At 35.9% G+C, this 16,602-nt stretch overlaps 1 protein-coding gene across 8 annotated transcripts in view; it reads left to right on the forward strand.

The window, feature by feature from the left end:
* Positions 1-16,602, forward strand: part of ACSL5 (acyl-CoA synthetase long chain family member 5) — a 101,825-nt gene that overhangs the window by 56,553 nt on the left and 28,670 nt on the right. The window contains exons 1-2 of one of the 8 annotated variants that reach the window (XM_031955853.1): positions 368-505; positions 3,473-3,590. The exons of 5 other annotated variants lie outside the window; for them this stretch is intronic. The gene's annotated coding sequence lies outside the window, so the exon portion shown is untranslated. Of the gene's footprint in view, positions 1-367; positions 506-3,336; positions 3,591-16,602 lie in introns of those variants that run through there. 2 more of the 8 variants (XM_031955852.1, XM_031955851.1) reach the window with 2 other exon arrangements.

The raw sequence follows: 16,602 nt of genomic DNA on the forward strand, positions 1-16,602 counted from the left end.
CTGTCATTCTTTCCTCAGTACCTCATAGATTCTCGTTCTGTTACTTTTTCAAGATTTATAAAAAGCTTGTTTCCTCTTCCCATAGTGCATATTATGCTCATCAAATCTTAAAGAATCCACTAAAAGAAAAAAATGATATTTTAAGGTACACCTTGGCTTTAGAAAAGCTTTCAGAGCTGTAACTATTTAAAAAAATTTGGGGGAAGTAATTGCATAACCAGTTCCCTTTTTATCCTTTTGCCAAATTTTGCACTTCTCCCTTACTGAAGTGTACCACTGGTATTTGAACAGGTAATTTCTACCTTTGAACCTGTTGCAATCAGGTACAAAGATTACTGAGGTGCCTTGTTGGCCACTTTTAGGGCAACGTAAGTGGCCTCCAGGTACAGTTGTTAGCCAGGAACTGAAATGTTGAAGACGTCTAGTCTTGAATGTATTATTTAGATCCACACAGCAAGCTTAGTGGGGCATATTTCCTGAATTCAGGAAAGAAGTATTCCTTAAGGTAAGCTGCAATAAAATTTCCCTCCTGATCTGAGGGGTGTGTAGGTGTGTATCTATATTCTTTTCTCTATTTTCTTTTCTCAGAACTATAAAACCTTAGGATTAGTGATTACCAAAACTGAATGAAATCTAGAGTCAGAAGATCTGCGTTGTAGTTCTGATTCTGCCCTCAACTACTGGAGAGTATGTGGGGGCTGAGGGGTGACAGTGGCAAGTAACTTTTCCTCTTAGGAGGGGTGCTCTGGAAATGAGCAGTTAGGTTGTTATTTCTACTAAATCCCATTTTTATAACACTAAGATTTATGAATTGTGTTTTTTTTTTTTTTTACAACCCAGGAAGTAGTAGCTTAATTTTATAGATGAGAAAGCCAAGGAGTGGTGAAATTAAATGACTTGTCTATAGTCTAATAAATTCTTAAAATTGAATTTGAATCCAGGAATCTAGAGATAGTTTTTTATCCTATTTACTATACTATGCTGGCTCTAAAATCCTTTCTAATTCTAAAAGCTGTGTTGACATTTTATGCATGAGTCTAAGAATTAACCTCTGAAATGAGTGGAGATGATCACAGGAGGAAGAAAAGATATGATGGGAATAATTCTCAGAAGTATTAGAATTTTCCACGAGTTCATTCAGAAACCCATGTATTTATATGGTGAGACATGTCATTCAGTTGAAAGATTTCTAGATTTAAGGAACCTGGTTTTGAATCTTGAATCTGCCACTTACTATCTTTATGGGCAGGTCAATTAAGTATTTTTTTTTTTTTGACCAGGCAATTGGTAAGTACTTTTGCAAAGTCACACAGCTAGTGAGTGTGTTGAATATCTGAGACCAGATCTGAATTTTAAATCCTCTTGACTCCAGAGCTGGTGCTCCATCTAAGGGGCCTCAGCGTTCTTGAAAGTCTTGGTTTTACTCTCTCTGTGAAAGAAAGATGGGCACGATGACTTGAGAGCTGGCTTTCAACTTTAAATTCCTGATCTCTGGCTGGAGGAAATACAAATCTCCAGGAAGGAGTCCTACATTTGTGTGAAACTTTCTCTGATATAGTTCTCTTCTGAATTTGAGCAATTCTAAAACAATATTGCAATTCTAAAAGATTTTTTTAAATTAAGAGATAATAGGTCTGTAAATTAGAACACTTAATCTTTGAGTAGGAAAGAAATAATATAAATTTGCAGGATATTCTAACACTAGGATAATTCTTTAGCATCCCAGGATGTCAGTTGAAAAGAATCTTTAAAGAGTTGATCCAACTTTATTTTTAGAGATGAAGAAATGGAGGTAAAGAGGACAATATTAGTTTAGGGTCACATAGCTTAAAAGTATCAGAGGTAAGAATACCTGGAACTCATAATTCTCATTTTTGGTGTTTTGTTTTTGTTTTTTGGCTGCGATAATTGGAGTTAAGTGACTTGCCAGGGTCATACAGCCAGGACGTGTTAAGTGTCTGCGGTTGGACTTCAAGGGCAGTTCTCTATCCACTGTGCCATCTAGCTGCCCCTACTGTTTTTTCTATCATTCCACAGCAAGTTTTACCAATTGTCAAGAATATATACCACCACATAGTTGGTATTTCAGTTTTGATTCATAATGCACTCTCTTGGCTTCCTCTCTAAAGAAAGAGCTATTTGAACTTGAGTAGATAGTTGCCAAAAGGTCAGAATGATGGTTAGATTAGGTTAAATTGCACCTTCCTCCTCATCTTCCTCATTTTTTTCCAATCAGTTATTCTTCAGACATAAAGACTGGTTTGGATAATCTCCATCATGCAGAGGATTTAGCAAAAGCCTTCTTAGCTAGATCTGATTTTAAGGTAGCATAACAATGTTTAAAGCATAGATCTTTAATCATTTTTATGTCCTGGACCCCTTGGTGAACCTGGTGAAAATTATGGATGACTTCTTAGAATCATGTTGTTATTGTTTTAATTAAAATGTGAGAAAATGATAAATTAAAGTTAAAGATGAACAAAAATTAAAGGTATCTTTTCCCTTCAAAGTTCACAACCTCCACTCCTTAAATCTATCCAAAGACTACTTGCAGATCTATTAAGAATCCTGGTCTAAAGAGTGAACCCTAATTAATTGGACATCTAGATTTAAAAAAAAAAAAAAAAAGACAAAATGTACTATAATAAAATCCATTTATTTTTGAAAAAATGAGATCTGTGAGGGGAAAATGGTTTTATATTCTTGAATACTTCTGAGGTGGGTGTAGAGTTAAAGAGGAGCTAATTTAAATTAAAGAGTAAATTAACCCTTTTACTAAAGAAAAGCTTCCCTGCTTCCATTCTCAATCAATGGTTCTTATTCTTCCCCAAGCTTTCACATGCAAATCTCATTAGAGGAATGTTACTGGAGATCCCAACAAGATATGTTAATTGTCTAAGTGAGGGGTGGTATGGAGATAAGGTGACGCCACGTGGAACCGAGATTAGAGGTGGGTTTCTGCCCACTCAGTCCCAACTCCTAATCTTTCGGCTGTCCCAGTAAAAGCTGCAGTCAGCAATGGAGCAGCCCCTCGGATTCTCTAGGCAGGTGTGTCCCTGATAGTTGCAAGAAGTTTCTTGGCTCCTAGAAGTGTGGTCAAAGGTTAGCTTTTCTAAGGCTCTTTTTCTTCTGTTCAAATACTTAGCTTAGTGAGCGACTGGGAAACCTGGGTCTGTTCAACGTGGCCGGGTGAGGGGTGGCGGTGAGGGTTTGCTCGGGCAGGCTCATTTGGGTTTATAATGCAGGAATCCATTGGAAGTCTCTTAGGCAGAAGTTAAAAGGCTTAGGGGGATGACTTCTTTCCTGTCAGAACACTTCCACTTTCAGTTATAAAAGACCAACCAGGAAGTGGAGAGCCCTGGGTATGTAAGGGAGAGCTTTCTCTTGTCTGACCTGTGTACACACGGTCTGGGGACTAATGGAGGGTGACCACCCCACCTCTGACTCTGAGACTTGTCTGTCTGATCTCAAGGAAGAGATCTCCTGAACTTGGCCAGACCTGAGTGAGACCCAGGACTGTGGGGGAGGTTTAGGAGTCTAGGAAGGAATTCCCAATCGGAGCTGCCAAACTGATGCTACTTCCACACCAGGTAAGGGCAACACCCCAAGAGGTCTAATTGCACAAGGGCTCTTGTGAAAGTATGGGAAAGATCTGTAGAGCAACCCTGATTCTCATTCTCCCTGTCTCTTTTTTCTTTCCTAGCTTTCTCCTAGCTTTTCTCTTTTTTTTCCTATTATATCTATTCAGAGATTTTTGTGAGATTTTGTAAATTAAGAATTACATCATGTAGAACTCGGGTTGCCCGAAGTAAGGATGTGGAAAGGAGGGGGGAAGATGCAGTGAGATGATTCTGTTTTGGGGGGACAGAAATATATATTTCAAAGCTGGTTTTTATATATAAAACCAGCTTTGAAATGTGCCTTCTGTATTGGGGAGTAGCAAGAAACAATAAGGAAGCCAGGGTCGATTTTCCTTCATTCCTGATTTGTGGACATGCAGGATTGGACTTCAGTGTCTTTGGGGTTCAGGTACTAGTATTATTGATCTTGCAGTAGTCTGTGTGCTGTTCATAGGATCTCGAGATGGGAAAAAACCTCAGATTGTCTTAGCAGTGAACTAAAGTGGATAAGTAGGAATGGTGGAGTAGTTGAATTTCCCTCACTCCCTTTCATTTTTTTCTCCCATTCTACTCCTCCCATGATGGGGGAGGGACCAAGTAAAACATGAATCTTATCTGACTTAAGATACTATCATTTAAAATTCACAACTTTTCCAAGCATAGTTCAAGTCCAACCACTTGGAAAAAACTTTCCAATAAGTCAACAAATGTTTAGTACTTAGTATGTGCTAGTGTTAAGAATCTACTATGTGCAGGGGTTATAAAGACAAATAAAATAATCCCGGCCCTTGGAAAGCCTTAGATTTTTATCTGGAAAAATATCTACATACATCTACAATAGCTATTTTCAAGATAAAAGAGTTGGAGAGGGGGAAGTCTTCTAGAAGCTTGAGTAGTAGAATTCAAGAAAACATGTAGCAAGCAACACTTCAATTGGACTTTAAAGGAAACTGGAGAGTCTTTAGATAAAGGTGAGTGAACGCTCCAGACTTGAAGGACAATGCAAAGGCATAAAGATGGGAGATCGAATGTCATCTGAGAAAGCAAGTTGGATAGTCTGGACTATAAGAAAGGAAATAATATGATAAGTCTGGGGAGTTAAATTGGGGAAAGGTTGTTTTAAATGCTTAATAGAAGATTGTATTTAGTCTTAGAGCAAATGGGGCAATACAAGTACTTATTGAGCAGGAAATTGACCTGTGCTTAAGGATTGTGATTTTGACAGCTATGATAAGGAAGAAGCTTGAAGTATTGATCAATTAGGAAGTGATTATTAGGAGGTGAGGTGAGGTCTGAATTAGATTTGTTAGTCAACTTTTAAACTGGAGAAAAGCAATGTTGTTCAGGTTTTGGCAACAGGACATTTGGGGTTTTCTCTGTACTAGGCATTGATGTCAAGTTCTGGGGACACTATAATATAGTCGGTCCCTCCCTTCAAGAAGTTTTCATAGTAATAGGGATTGGTGACCAGAGATGCATTTTGCAGTCTGGGAAGTGACAGGTAATAGCAAATTACCTGAGAGTCATAGGACTCTCAGTTGACACATTCTTTCCAGAAACAATTCTTTTCCAGAAACAAAATAATACCCCCTATCAAAAAAGATTGAGAAAAGTCCTTTAATTTCACCACTAAGAGATATCCTTGGTAATTTGGGAGAGAGAATAGTTTTGAGTGAGGAAAGGCCCCAGACCTGAAGAGATGGACCAGAGAGGAAAATTTTCAAATGTAAATAGCTTTTGTGTTAAGGCTCAGGGAGATGAATATATTTGCAAGAAATTTAGAAGGATCCAGGAAATAGGGAGAGATTCAGAATTCTCGGTAGTTTTAGTCTTTATTCAATTCATAAATAGTTAATGTTAATTTAAAAAATTCTTTCACGTATATTAGCCTTATTTCCATAATTAGACTGCAAGATTACTAAGAGCATTGGCTACTGTGGCAGTACAGAGCACTGGTTTTCCTTTGACTACTCAAATACATGTTCAGTTGATTTGTTAAAGAGTAATATAAATTTTCATTGCAAAATGTTGTGAGTTGTGAATTCATCAATATGACTACTCCTTTCATCGCTGCAATTTGTGATCACTCCACATTTATGGTTTTCAAAAGTGTGCCATGGTTTACCAGTAAGTTTTTACTAAGTATGCCCTAAATTGTATGGAGTGTAACCTTGTATTTGAGGTTCTGATGTAGTGGGCAATAAAGGATTTCTTAGCTCATTCTCTATGGAGCTGACCCTGCTTCTTAAATTTTCCTAGTAATTTCTGCTTTTGGGTTCAATGTTATAAATAAATGGTTGGATTCTTAATTCTCATTTCATAATTTTCTTTTCACCAATCTCATTTCTTAAGTTTTCCTCTGCCACTCTTGTAGGAATTCTTGTTTCCAATTTACATCTTTCTTTTGAGGTTTTGCTTGTAGTTTTCATACTGTTTACATGTTTGTTTACATATATGTGTGTGTATGTGTGTCATCTTCCACATTTGTCTTTGTATTCCATGTAATTCAATTTTTGATGAAGTTTTTTTATTGCTTGCTAATTTTTCATGACTTTGAATTTTATGTTAAAGTTCTCTATTAAAGACTCTATTAGCTTGGTGGTAGGGAATACACTGTCCCAAGCTTCAGACTTTGTCATGCTGTTATTTTCAGAGCTAGTTCTGAGTTTTCGGTACTTTCAAGGTGTTGTGATCTGGAAAAAAATTTAGTCACTGCTATCTTGCTCTTTCCTTTGGCCTCTGCCAACTGCAGCCACAAGCACTAAGCATTCCTTTTAGTCCTGGCATTGTGGCCAGAACATCGGGTCTCTTGCAGCCATAAGTATTCCTCTCCTTTCTAGAATTGTGTCCAAGACCCTGCTTCCTTGTGAGTTATCACAAGAGCTCCTTTCTTCCCTAGAACTGTGACATAGAACTCTGTATGGGTAGTAGAATAGCCAAATAGTACCAGGTCTCGCACCCAGTGCTAGCAAAGGTTCCCTTAATCTTTTTTTGACCAACCCCTTTGCTATCTTTGGACCAAGAGCTCCTGAAGCTACTGTTCCTGCTTTTCCAACCACCTCTGAAGCCCACTGCTGGTATTATCACAGAATTTGCTCCAGGCCAGCCACCATCCCATTGCCATAGACCTCTGCTGTCAAATCTCCCACGTTATCTTATTTGGAAAAATGTCACATTCCGACCTTTTGTTAGGTCTGCCACTCTAATCAATTTGTGTTATTTCATAGTTGTTAGGAGGGAAGCATTAGAATTTGGCTGGGCTGCTTCCTCTACGCTATCATCTTGAATATGTTCCCCAAAAGGGTGAATTCTTATACTCTTTCTAAGGAGCAAATATAAGGCAGTCACACTGAGAAACTAGATAACTAAGTAGCACACCTTCCTCTCCAATCTAATTTTGTGGGTTTACTAGCCCAGTAGGAGTGTATCATTTTAATTAGTATTATATTTCATGGTCAATGCAGAATTTGTTTTGTTTATTTAAAAGTATTTACTTCAAAGATTTTCTCAGATTTTGTTGTTGTTTGTTCATTAAAAAAGGTAAATTAGAAAAGTAATCCCAAGAGGTAAGGAAATTTATAGAACTGGATGGGAATTAAAAGTGTAAAACATGTAAATGCTAACTGCTAAGGGGATATATGGCTTATATCTAATAGGAAGTTAAATTATGATGAGTCCAGTTCAGTCCCTTTGCTTTTTTTTGACAGTTAAATATCTAAAACAGGAAATTGTAAACTTTCTAGGTAAGAATTTCAAGGTTCTTGCCCTTATTCTTCTAGAATCTTAGCAGGACAGATACACAACTGATACTCCTTTTACAGTCATAGATGGCAGGTCCCTTCCCCCATCAAGTGGCTAGAGTACCTGGCAAAAGCAGCTGAGCAGAAAGCACTATTCAGTTATTACCCTCTGATGGAGAGAAGGGTAATAATTGCCATCTGTGGCACTGTCACATTTAAGGTTATCAAAATCCTGCTCAAGCATGATATTCCGTACTGGATCCAAGGAGTAGTAGGGTAGAATCAATTCAGAAAAGGAAAAACATAAATGAATATTTTAATAGCATTTCAGTGGAGGAAAGGCTAGGCTACCAAATATTTCTTTTGGGCCTTTTCATCCACCAAAGTATTGATCCATTTCCCTACCTCCTATAATTGAGATAAAGGGATAGGAGGTAGCCTGTGACAAAGACTGTGCCAGTTTGGGGTTTGTACTTTGATTCTCATAATCTGATCCCTGATCAGTGGTCAGACCAGATAGCGCAAGGTCTGATACATTATTAGGACAAGAAAAACACTTTCACAATCCTTCACATTTAACACAATTAACATTGGCATGGATACCATACAGCAAGCCCAGTATTTATTTCTCCTGTGTAATACAAATGTATTACTTATCATTATCAAATGATAAGATTCCTCCTTTTTTTCAGTGATATCTTGGAATTCACTTGCTTAGCAGTAAGCAAGGAGAAATCTTCTCTGTAATAATCTCTTATGCTACATTTCTTTGATTTGAGGTAGGATGCTTTAATGTTGTAAAATTGCATATCAAACAGGGGTGGGTTTTTTTTTTTTTGTCCCATTATAAGAGGAGTTTGTGTCCTATTTCTTTTTAATTGTTCTAATGTTGTATTTTTTTTTTAATAGCCTTTTATTTACAGGTTATATGCATGGGTAACTTTACAGCATTAATTGTTCTAATGTTTTAGAATATTTCCCAGAACTTGAAAATTTGTTCTGCTAAATACCGTTTCTAATGGTGCTCTGGGTCTTAGAACTATTCCAGAGTCTGGTGCTTCAAACCTTAGTGTCTACTTTTTAAAAACAATAAGGAAGCAATTAGGAACTTAGCCATCAACAAATAAATGAAATAGAAGAATAAAATCTTACGAAAAACCCTAGCATTTCAACAAAATTTAAAGACAATCAAATTAAAAGAACAATTGTCTTTTCTCTCTGTCCTAAATTAGGCTGAAATGTTGCTATCTTTGATTTTTTTCCTTTTCTTTTTCATATGTGCTTATATATATATGTACAGTTGATTTGTTTTTCACATTAATAATATATAATAAAAATCTTTTGATTTTTTACGTTAACATTAGATTCACATATTATAATTCGATTATTCCCCAGTTGTTGGACATAAAGTTTAATTACAAGTTTGTTTTTGGCTTTTGTTGTTGTTACAAATAGTCACTTTGAATATTATACAGATTGGTCCTTCCACATCCTCACTTCTAATTTAATAATTTATCTAATATCTCATTCATACATAATTGTTTGCTGTAGGGATTGTTTAGCATAATGCTTTGGATATAGTAGGCATATTAAATGCCTTTTGCCTTGACTTCTCTCTCTTTTTTTTTTTTGCTGAGGCAGTTGGGGTTAAGTGACTTGCCCAGGTCACGCAGATAGGAAGTGTCTGAGGCCAGATTTGAATTTAGGTTCTCCTAATTTCAGGGCCACCACTCTAACCACTGCACCATCTAGCTACCCCCTTCTCTTTATATTTCAAGATAAAGTTCTATCCAGCAAAGGAAGGGTTTTTTACATATATGTGTGTGTGTGTGTGTGTGTTTTAAATCCATGCTAGGTTTATTTATGCTGAGGCAATTGGGGTTAAGTGACTTGTCACACAGTGACAGGTCACACAGCTAGGAAGTATTAAGTGTCTGAGGTTGGATTTGGGTCCTCCTGACTTCAGAGCCAGTTTTTATTGGTATTTTTATTGGTATTTCTTTGATACCAAGGATTGCTGAGAGAATGGGGAAACTACCTAGAACATTTTCTTCCCCTTATTTTTTTCTAAATATCATTTGCCTTTCAAGATTCAGCTCAAAATCTACCTCCTCCATGAAACCTTTACTGCCTCCCCTTCTCCAAATTCCAGCGCGAATGCTTAGATCTAGTATAGAACACTATATTTGTAGTCAATCAAACTGGGGTTGAACTCCAGCTTTAATACCTATGATCTGAAGTCATTTTTCTCTACATACAGATTATTTCATCTGCAAAATAAAGAGGCTGTACTAGATGATTTTCCCAGTTTCCTTCTAGTTCTAAATCCTATGATAACATGGCCCTAGTAATAATTCACATTTAAATAGTGTTTTGAGGTAGGTAGTATAAGTATTCTCTATTTTAGAAATAAAAAAAAAACTTCAGAAATAAAACTTTTTAGAAATAAAAACTATAAAATACTATAAAATATAAAAACTAAACTATAAATTCTATAAAACTATAAAATAAAAAACTTTTTAAAAATAAAAAACTTTTAGAAATAAAAAATTCGGGGGTTAAGCAATTTATTCAAGATCACATTGTAAGTACTGGAGCTATGACTTTTACTGCCAAGTCATTTCTAATATACTACAACGTGTAACAGATTAACACTGAATTGTTCTCCCATTCATGTGTTTGCTAATTCTTAAAATTATACTATAAACCTCTTTAAGGGTAAGAATTACCTTATACTTTTCTGTTTTTAACATAGTTAGGGGATGCAATAAAAAATACTAAAGGAAGTCAGGTGTGTCTTCTCCTGAAATAAGTACATATCAAAATTCAAGATTTTAATCCATAGTTCATGATCAAATTTGTGTGTTGAGTAAATATCTTAGATTAATAGAAGTATGTGTAGAATGATTTCACACACACAAACCCAATCGTACATATTTGTGTCTAATGGTACCCCTCTCTAGGGCAATAAGTGAAAAGAGAAAAATAAAAAGGAATTTATATAACTTTTATTAAAAGAAATAGCAAATTGTGTATAATAGATTTTTCAGTTTCATGTGTAATGATCTATTTATTATACTGGTTAAAAAGTTTTAAAAATCATTTTAAAGTAAATTTTCAATCTTAGATCTAAGATAATGAGGGTGACCTGATCATTTGGCCTTTCTCTAATCTTGTAATCAATAAAATTCATGCAGCATGCTTATAGATAAATGCAGTATACAAAATAAGGAATATTATCTTTAATTCTCAGAATAACTCAGTAAGGGAGGGTAGGCAGGTGATAACAGTTTAATAGAAAACTGATTTGGATAAAATGATTAAGGAATTGCCAAAACTTGGTCTAATATACTTACTATATGAAAATGTCTGTGAACTAAAGTTCACTTTAGTTATATTTTGCTCAAAGCCACAGAACCCAGTCAAATTGATAGTCTCAAGTTTTTATATGACTTAATTAGCACTATACTCTGGCCGTTTGAGCTACCAGACCACAGGGTCTATTTTTATCATTCTCTTAGGTGTCATGATGCTAACCAGGTTTATTTCTTTTTCTTTTTTTTTCATGAAAAGCTTTTTTTATGAAAGCTTTTTATTTACAAAACATGCATGCTAATTTTTCAATATTGACCCTTGCAAAACTTTTTCCTCCTTCCCCCCCTAGATGGCAGGTAGTCCATTACATGTTAAATATGTTAAATGTATACATATTTATACAGTTATCTTGCTGCAAAAGAAAAATCAGATCAAGGAGGAAAAAACCCCGAGAAAGCAAATGCAAGCAAACATCAATAGGAAGAGTGAGAATGCTATGTTGTGCTCTACACTCAGTTCCCACAGGCCTCTCTCTGGATGTAGATGGCTCTCCATCACTGAACAATTGGGAACTGATTTGAATCATCTCATTGTAGAAGAGAGCCATGTCCATCAGAATTAATCATTGTTTAGTCGTGTTGCCGTGTATGATGATCTGGTTCTGCCAGGTGTAAGAATTCTATTCTTATAAATTCTTCGATCTGTTTACACCAGAGGTTCCCAATCTTTTTATTTATTTATTTGTTTGTTTCTTCATTAAACATTTTCATAAAAGCTGTAAAAAAAGCTTTTTTCATAAAAGTTGTAAAAGAAAAAATAGATCTCTTAACCTAATGAAAATAAAAATCCTCAAGAAAAATTAGATATGGATAGGATTTTTTATCATAACTCTTTCAGAGTAGTTATGGATGAAGCTCCTATTGAGATTAAGAAAGTTATTTTCAGCTGGAGACCTCTTTTAACAATTTCTTGGACCTCTAAATTTTTTTCAGTAACTTATAAGAAAATATAGGGCAAAAAGCTATTATGAACTTCATAACAAATTTGTATTTTAATTAAATATCCATGTTTATTAGGAAAAGGTTATGTGAGACTTGACCATACAGAAAGTTATGGGTTTTTAAAGTTATTTAATGAAATGAATTTAATGAAGTGTACTTCACAATGACTTCCCTCTAAGTCTGACTCACTGTTCTATACCAATAAAGGGAAGAATGAAGTAGCAGTGATAATCCAAAAATTGATCTACATGATCTAAAGTTACTTTTAGCTTCAGAATTATATTATTCCTAAATTTTATTTTCCTAATCATAATTTTTGTTAAAGTTCAAAACTAATTTGTCTTTCCTGAGCATATATAAACAGAAGAAGGAAAGGCAGTTTTGATAATATTATGACAGGTCATAAAGTAGCTGAAAATATATTTTAAACATTCTGCCAATACACCACAGAGCAGAAAATCAGGGTTCAGTTGATTCTATAGATTGATTCTTGAATACAACCACCTAAATCTGATTCTTGAATACAACCACCTAAATCTGTTCTATATTTCCTTTTCTTACTTTCTTCTAACTTAATGAAATACCAAGGATGTCAACTTCCATATTCTAGGGGACAAAGAAACTCTTGAAATTGCTTGAAGTAGGGGCAGCTAGGTCAGGTGGTACCTAGCATTGGCCCTGAAGTCAGAAGGACCTGAGTTCAAATTTGGTCTTATTTAACACTTCCTGGTTATGTGACCCTGGGCAAGTCACTTAACCCCAATGGCCTCAGCAAAAAACAAAACAAAACAAAACGAATTGCTTGAAGTATATAGGTAAGACATATAAAGCATACTAAGCAATGGCAGGGGTGGCTAGATGGTGCAATGGATAGAACATTGGGTCCAGGAGTCAAGAAGTAATATGGCCTCCTATTAGCTTTGTGACACTGGGCAAAGTTACTTAACACTTATTTGCCTCTGTTCCTGATATGCCAAATAAGCAAACACTGGAGAACGAAATGGCAAACCACTCCAGTATCTTTGCCAAAAAAAAAAAAAAAAAAAATCCCAAGTCCATGGGGTCACATAGAATCGGATAGAACTGAATGACAAATGCCTGCTGCTGAAATAAATTCACATAGGATTTTAAAATCTTAGGCATGTGCCTAGATCCCCAGCAGACTCACTGAATGTATGCGAGTGCTTTTAAATAGTCATATAAAGTCAGTCATTTGATTAAAAAAAAATTTCATTTTTTCCTCATCTCTAATGCAGATGATAATCTGCATTAAGTACTTACTAAGTGTCAAACAGGGATTGCAAAAATAAGACAAGTTCCTGCTCTGAGTGAAGAATGTTGTCCTGAGATGGTGAATAAGACATTAGAGATATCAATTAATATGTCAGTTTTCAGAGGCAATGGTAGATTTGATTATAAAAAAAAAAAGCAAAAAAGGATAAAGGAAGAAAGAAACAGGGTACCCTTTAAGGCAGTACAATTTGCCAGGTTAGCAGAGTTTAGGTTCCTCACCATTCAGGATCCCACATTCCCAAAGTAGGAGTTACAGAACTGAGCCACTCAGTTCTTCAGGATAGTCTCTAGAGATCATGAAAGTTATTGAGAGAATATTTTAGTGACAGACTGGATGGCAAAAAGGGTTATAAAGCATGGTTGGGATAAACTAACCTGCACATATGAGCTACCATGGCCCAAAACTTGGAGCAACCAACTAGTTTGAGCCCCCCTCATTTTTTTTTTTAATAGGGCTTCTATCTTCCCCAGTGAGATGTATGTACATATAGTAGATATGGAAGGTAGCTGAACTCTTGGACTTAGGAGCATTATAGAGATTTGCCCACCTTAGGAAAGTAAAACTAGTTGGTTGATAAGTCTCTACCCACCAGAAAGTTATCTAAATGAAGGATAAGTTCATACTGGACCCAATTACAGATAACTGCAGCCTAGCCTAAAAGTTCACCTTTAGCAGGCCACATCCCTTTTGGTCCCATGACTCATCTCTCAACTTTTGCTCTGGTTTCTTATCTTTAAGAAAAACAAACAAATGTTTCCCCCCAGCTGTCAGGGAGGCAGAGTCTGAGCAGTATTTTGTAAAGCATGGAGAAATGTGAAATGTCTGCCTGTCAAAAGTGGGTTTTGGTGGTAGTTGTAACACTTTCTGGGCTTTCATACAAAACATTAGTTTTGGGGTATCTAGGGCAATACGAGATAATCTAGGATTATTAGGTTTCTGACTTACTAAAATCATGTGTTTGGTACTTGTTGCTGTATCTTCAACTTTTTTCTTCCATTTCCTTTGAGAATAAGGGTGTACAGTGCCTCCCCAGCCACATTTATTTTTTATTTAGAAATGCTAACAGCAGTCTTTCTGGTTCATGGTTAAGATTTGGTCTCTTGAACTTTGAATGGCTTAGTCTGAAAGTTATTTTGGGGAAATTTTCACTCTGACATTATTCATATTAGTTCTGTTTTTGTGAAAAGGAAGAGAGATAGAAGCAGAGATGGAGGGGGGAGAGAGGGAGAGGGAAAGGGACAGAGAGAAAGGGAAAGAAAGAGAAAAAAGGAGAGAGACAGAATACATAGTTTTATAAGTGTGATAAAAGAAACCATTCCAATGCAAGGTAGATATTTATTCTTTGAATTGGATTTCCAAGTTAACCAGATAGCTCTGAGCTATTTTACATTCTTTGTCCTTTAAGGAAAAGCTAAATCTACTCCAGACTACTTTGCTCATAATACTTAATTGGGTCATGTCACCTAACTTTTTATCTTTTCCTTAGCTGCCTCCTACAGCTATACTCCACTGGTATACTCTAGCAGAGTATACCAGTGGACCTAAGAGAGGCAAAAGCATCCATGTTAATTCATGTTAATGTCATGTTAATTCTTTCTTCTCTGTCCGTTTCTTCACTATCGGGACCTTCTAACCTCCCACTCCACCATGCTCCTTTCCCCAGTTTTTCAGCTTCTTTTTATCAGGATGTAAGTTTGCAGGCAGAGACTGTTTTTCCCAGAGCTTTGCTATGCCACCTGTCAACTAATGAATTTAGAAATTGGTTACTCAAGGAAAAACTCCCCACAGGTCCAATAGTCTTCCTTAATACCAAGGAAATTGCTCCAAAGACTATTTGATATATCTTTACTCATAGGCCTAGATAAGTGGGAGCTGTTCCGTCAGGACTATTGGACCTGATTGAAGAATTGATTAGCAACCTAGTAATATAAATAGAATTGTAAGCATTCTTGATCACAGAAAAGGACAAGAAGACCATACAAGTTATAGACAGTAAAGAGAGATTTGGACTAGAAATTGAAACACTTGGATGCTCTGACTATGCTGTCAATTATTGGACTTCAGACCAAGTAATTCCTTGGGCTTTCTTGACTGGCCTATTTAACTGACAGATTTGTCAGTATCAAACAAGACATGTAGGAAAGCTGTAACTGTAACATGGTAAATTCAGTAGGCAGATCAATATTACGGATAAAGGATTAGCTTTGGAATTAGGAAGGCCTGGGTTCAAGTCCTGGCTCTGGGAAATTTATTGTTCTTTATAGGACTTGTAGAGTAGTTGACAATTTGCATTGGCAGTGGGAATTTTATTCACTTATAGCAATGAAAAATTAAAAGGTTCAATTTTCTGTCAAAAGTAGTAAATATTTCTTCTGACTTACTCCCCTCCCTAGGAGGAAGTGATAATCTTTCTTAGGATCCAATAATACATTGGATTTTTCTCCTACACATTTATCACAAAATAACTTTCTCCCATGAACATATAAATGTCTTCTTTTCCCAACCAGACTTTAAAATTCCTGGGATACAGAGGCTACACAGGGCTATGTATTGATGTATTAATCTCATGTTAGATGTATTAATCTTAATGAGAAGATAGCCACACTTTCAAGACTTCATGTATGGATAGCTTCCTTTTCCTACCAAATGATTTACATGTCTCTTTGAAAATGAGATATGAAGGATGATCTGTGTCCTCATTTTCTTTGCTTGGGTCATGTTAGTTGATTATGTTTAGTTTCCATGCCATTTTCTGATGCTGTGAAACTTTAGCCAAATTGAAATCAGTCTCTGGATAGATTGAAACAAAACAGAACTTGTCCAGTATAAGGCCCTTGGGCTTACTAAAGCTATCTCATTGCCTCTTGCAGAATTATATTGCCAATTATTATCTAGTTTCTTCCTATCAGCAGTAAATATGTGTGAATGACTTGCCTAATATTTGGAGTGAACAGAAACCAGAACCAGGCTCTTGTTGCCTTGTAGATACAATATTGAACTTGGAATCAGGAAGTCTTACATTCAGATTCTGCATCTGATAACTCATTTTGTAACCATAGGTAAATCTAAACTTTCGGCAATTCTAGGTCCCACATACTAACACTCCCATACTGTTTTCCTAGCCAATGAAATCAATATCATATATCCATTCATACTACATGGTATAATATAATTTGCCCCCTTTTCTCACCACCCCTTTTTTTGCTACCCAAGGAGAAAAATCACATTGTATCCCATGCCACCAACACTATTCTCTGTAGAATATTTGGGTTCAGAGCCTTTTTGATGACTTGATGTGGTATCGAAGACTGTATTCTGGACTTGATGGTAGGGAAAACTTGGTCACTGGTCTCTTTTTAATGAGCTTTTTTTTTTGGTCACCACTGGATAAGCCTGTACATGTAAAAAAAGTCAAGAAGCTAATTAGAATTAAACACACCACTTTCTAGACAGCGGAGACATCTTTTTCTCTAAATTACAATCTAAAACTCATTGTGTGAAAAATAATTAGCTGTTCAATCTTAAAGCAAAAATAATTGTCATGTCCTTTAAAAGGATCACAAAGCCAGTGTGACTGCATAGTAAATATTCCTAACAATAGCTTTCTCTTTGTCTCCCTCCCCCTGCTAATT

This window comes from Sarcophilus harrisii, chromosome 2 (assembly GCF_902635505.1).
Source record: "Sarcophilus harrisii chromosome 2, mSarHar1.11, whole genome shotgun sequence".
In the NCBI taxonomy this organism is placed as follows: Eukaryota; Metazoa; Chordata; class Mammalia; order Dasyuromorphia; family Dasyuridae; genus Sarcophilus; species Sarcophilus harrisii.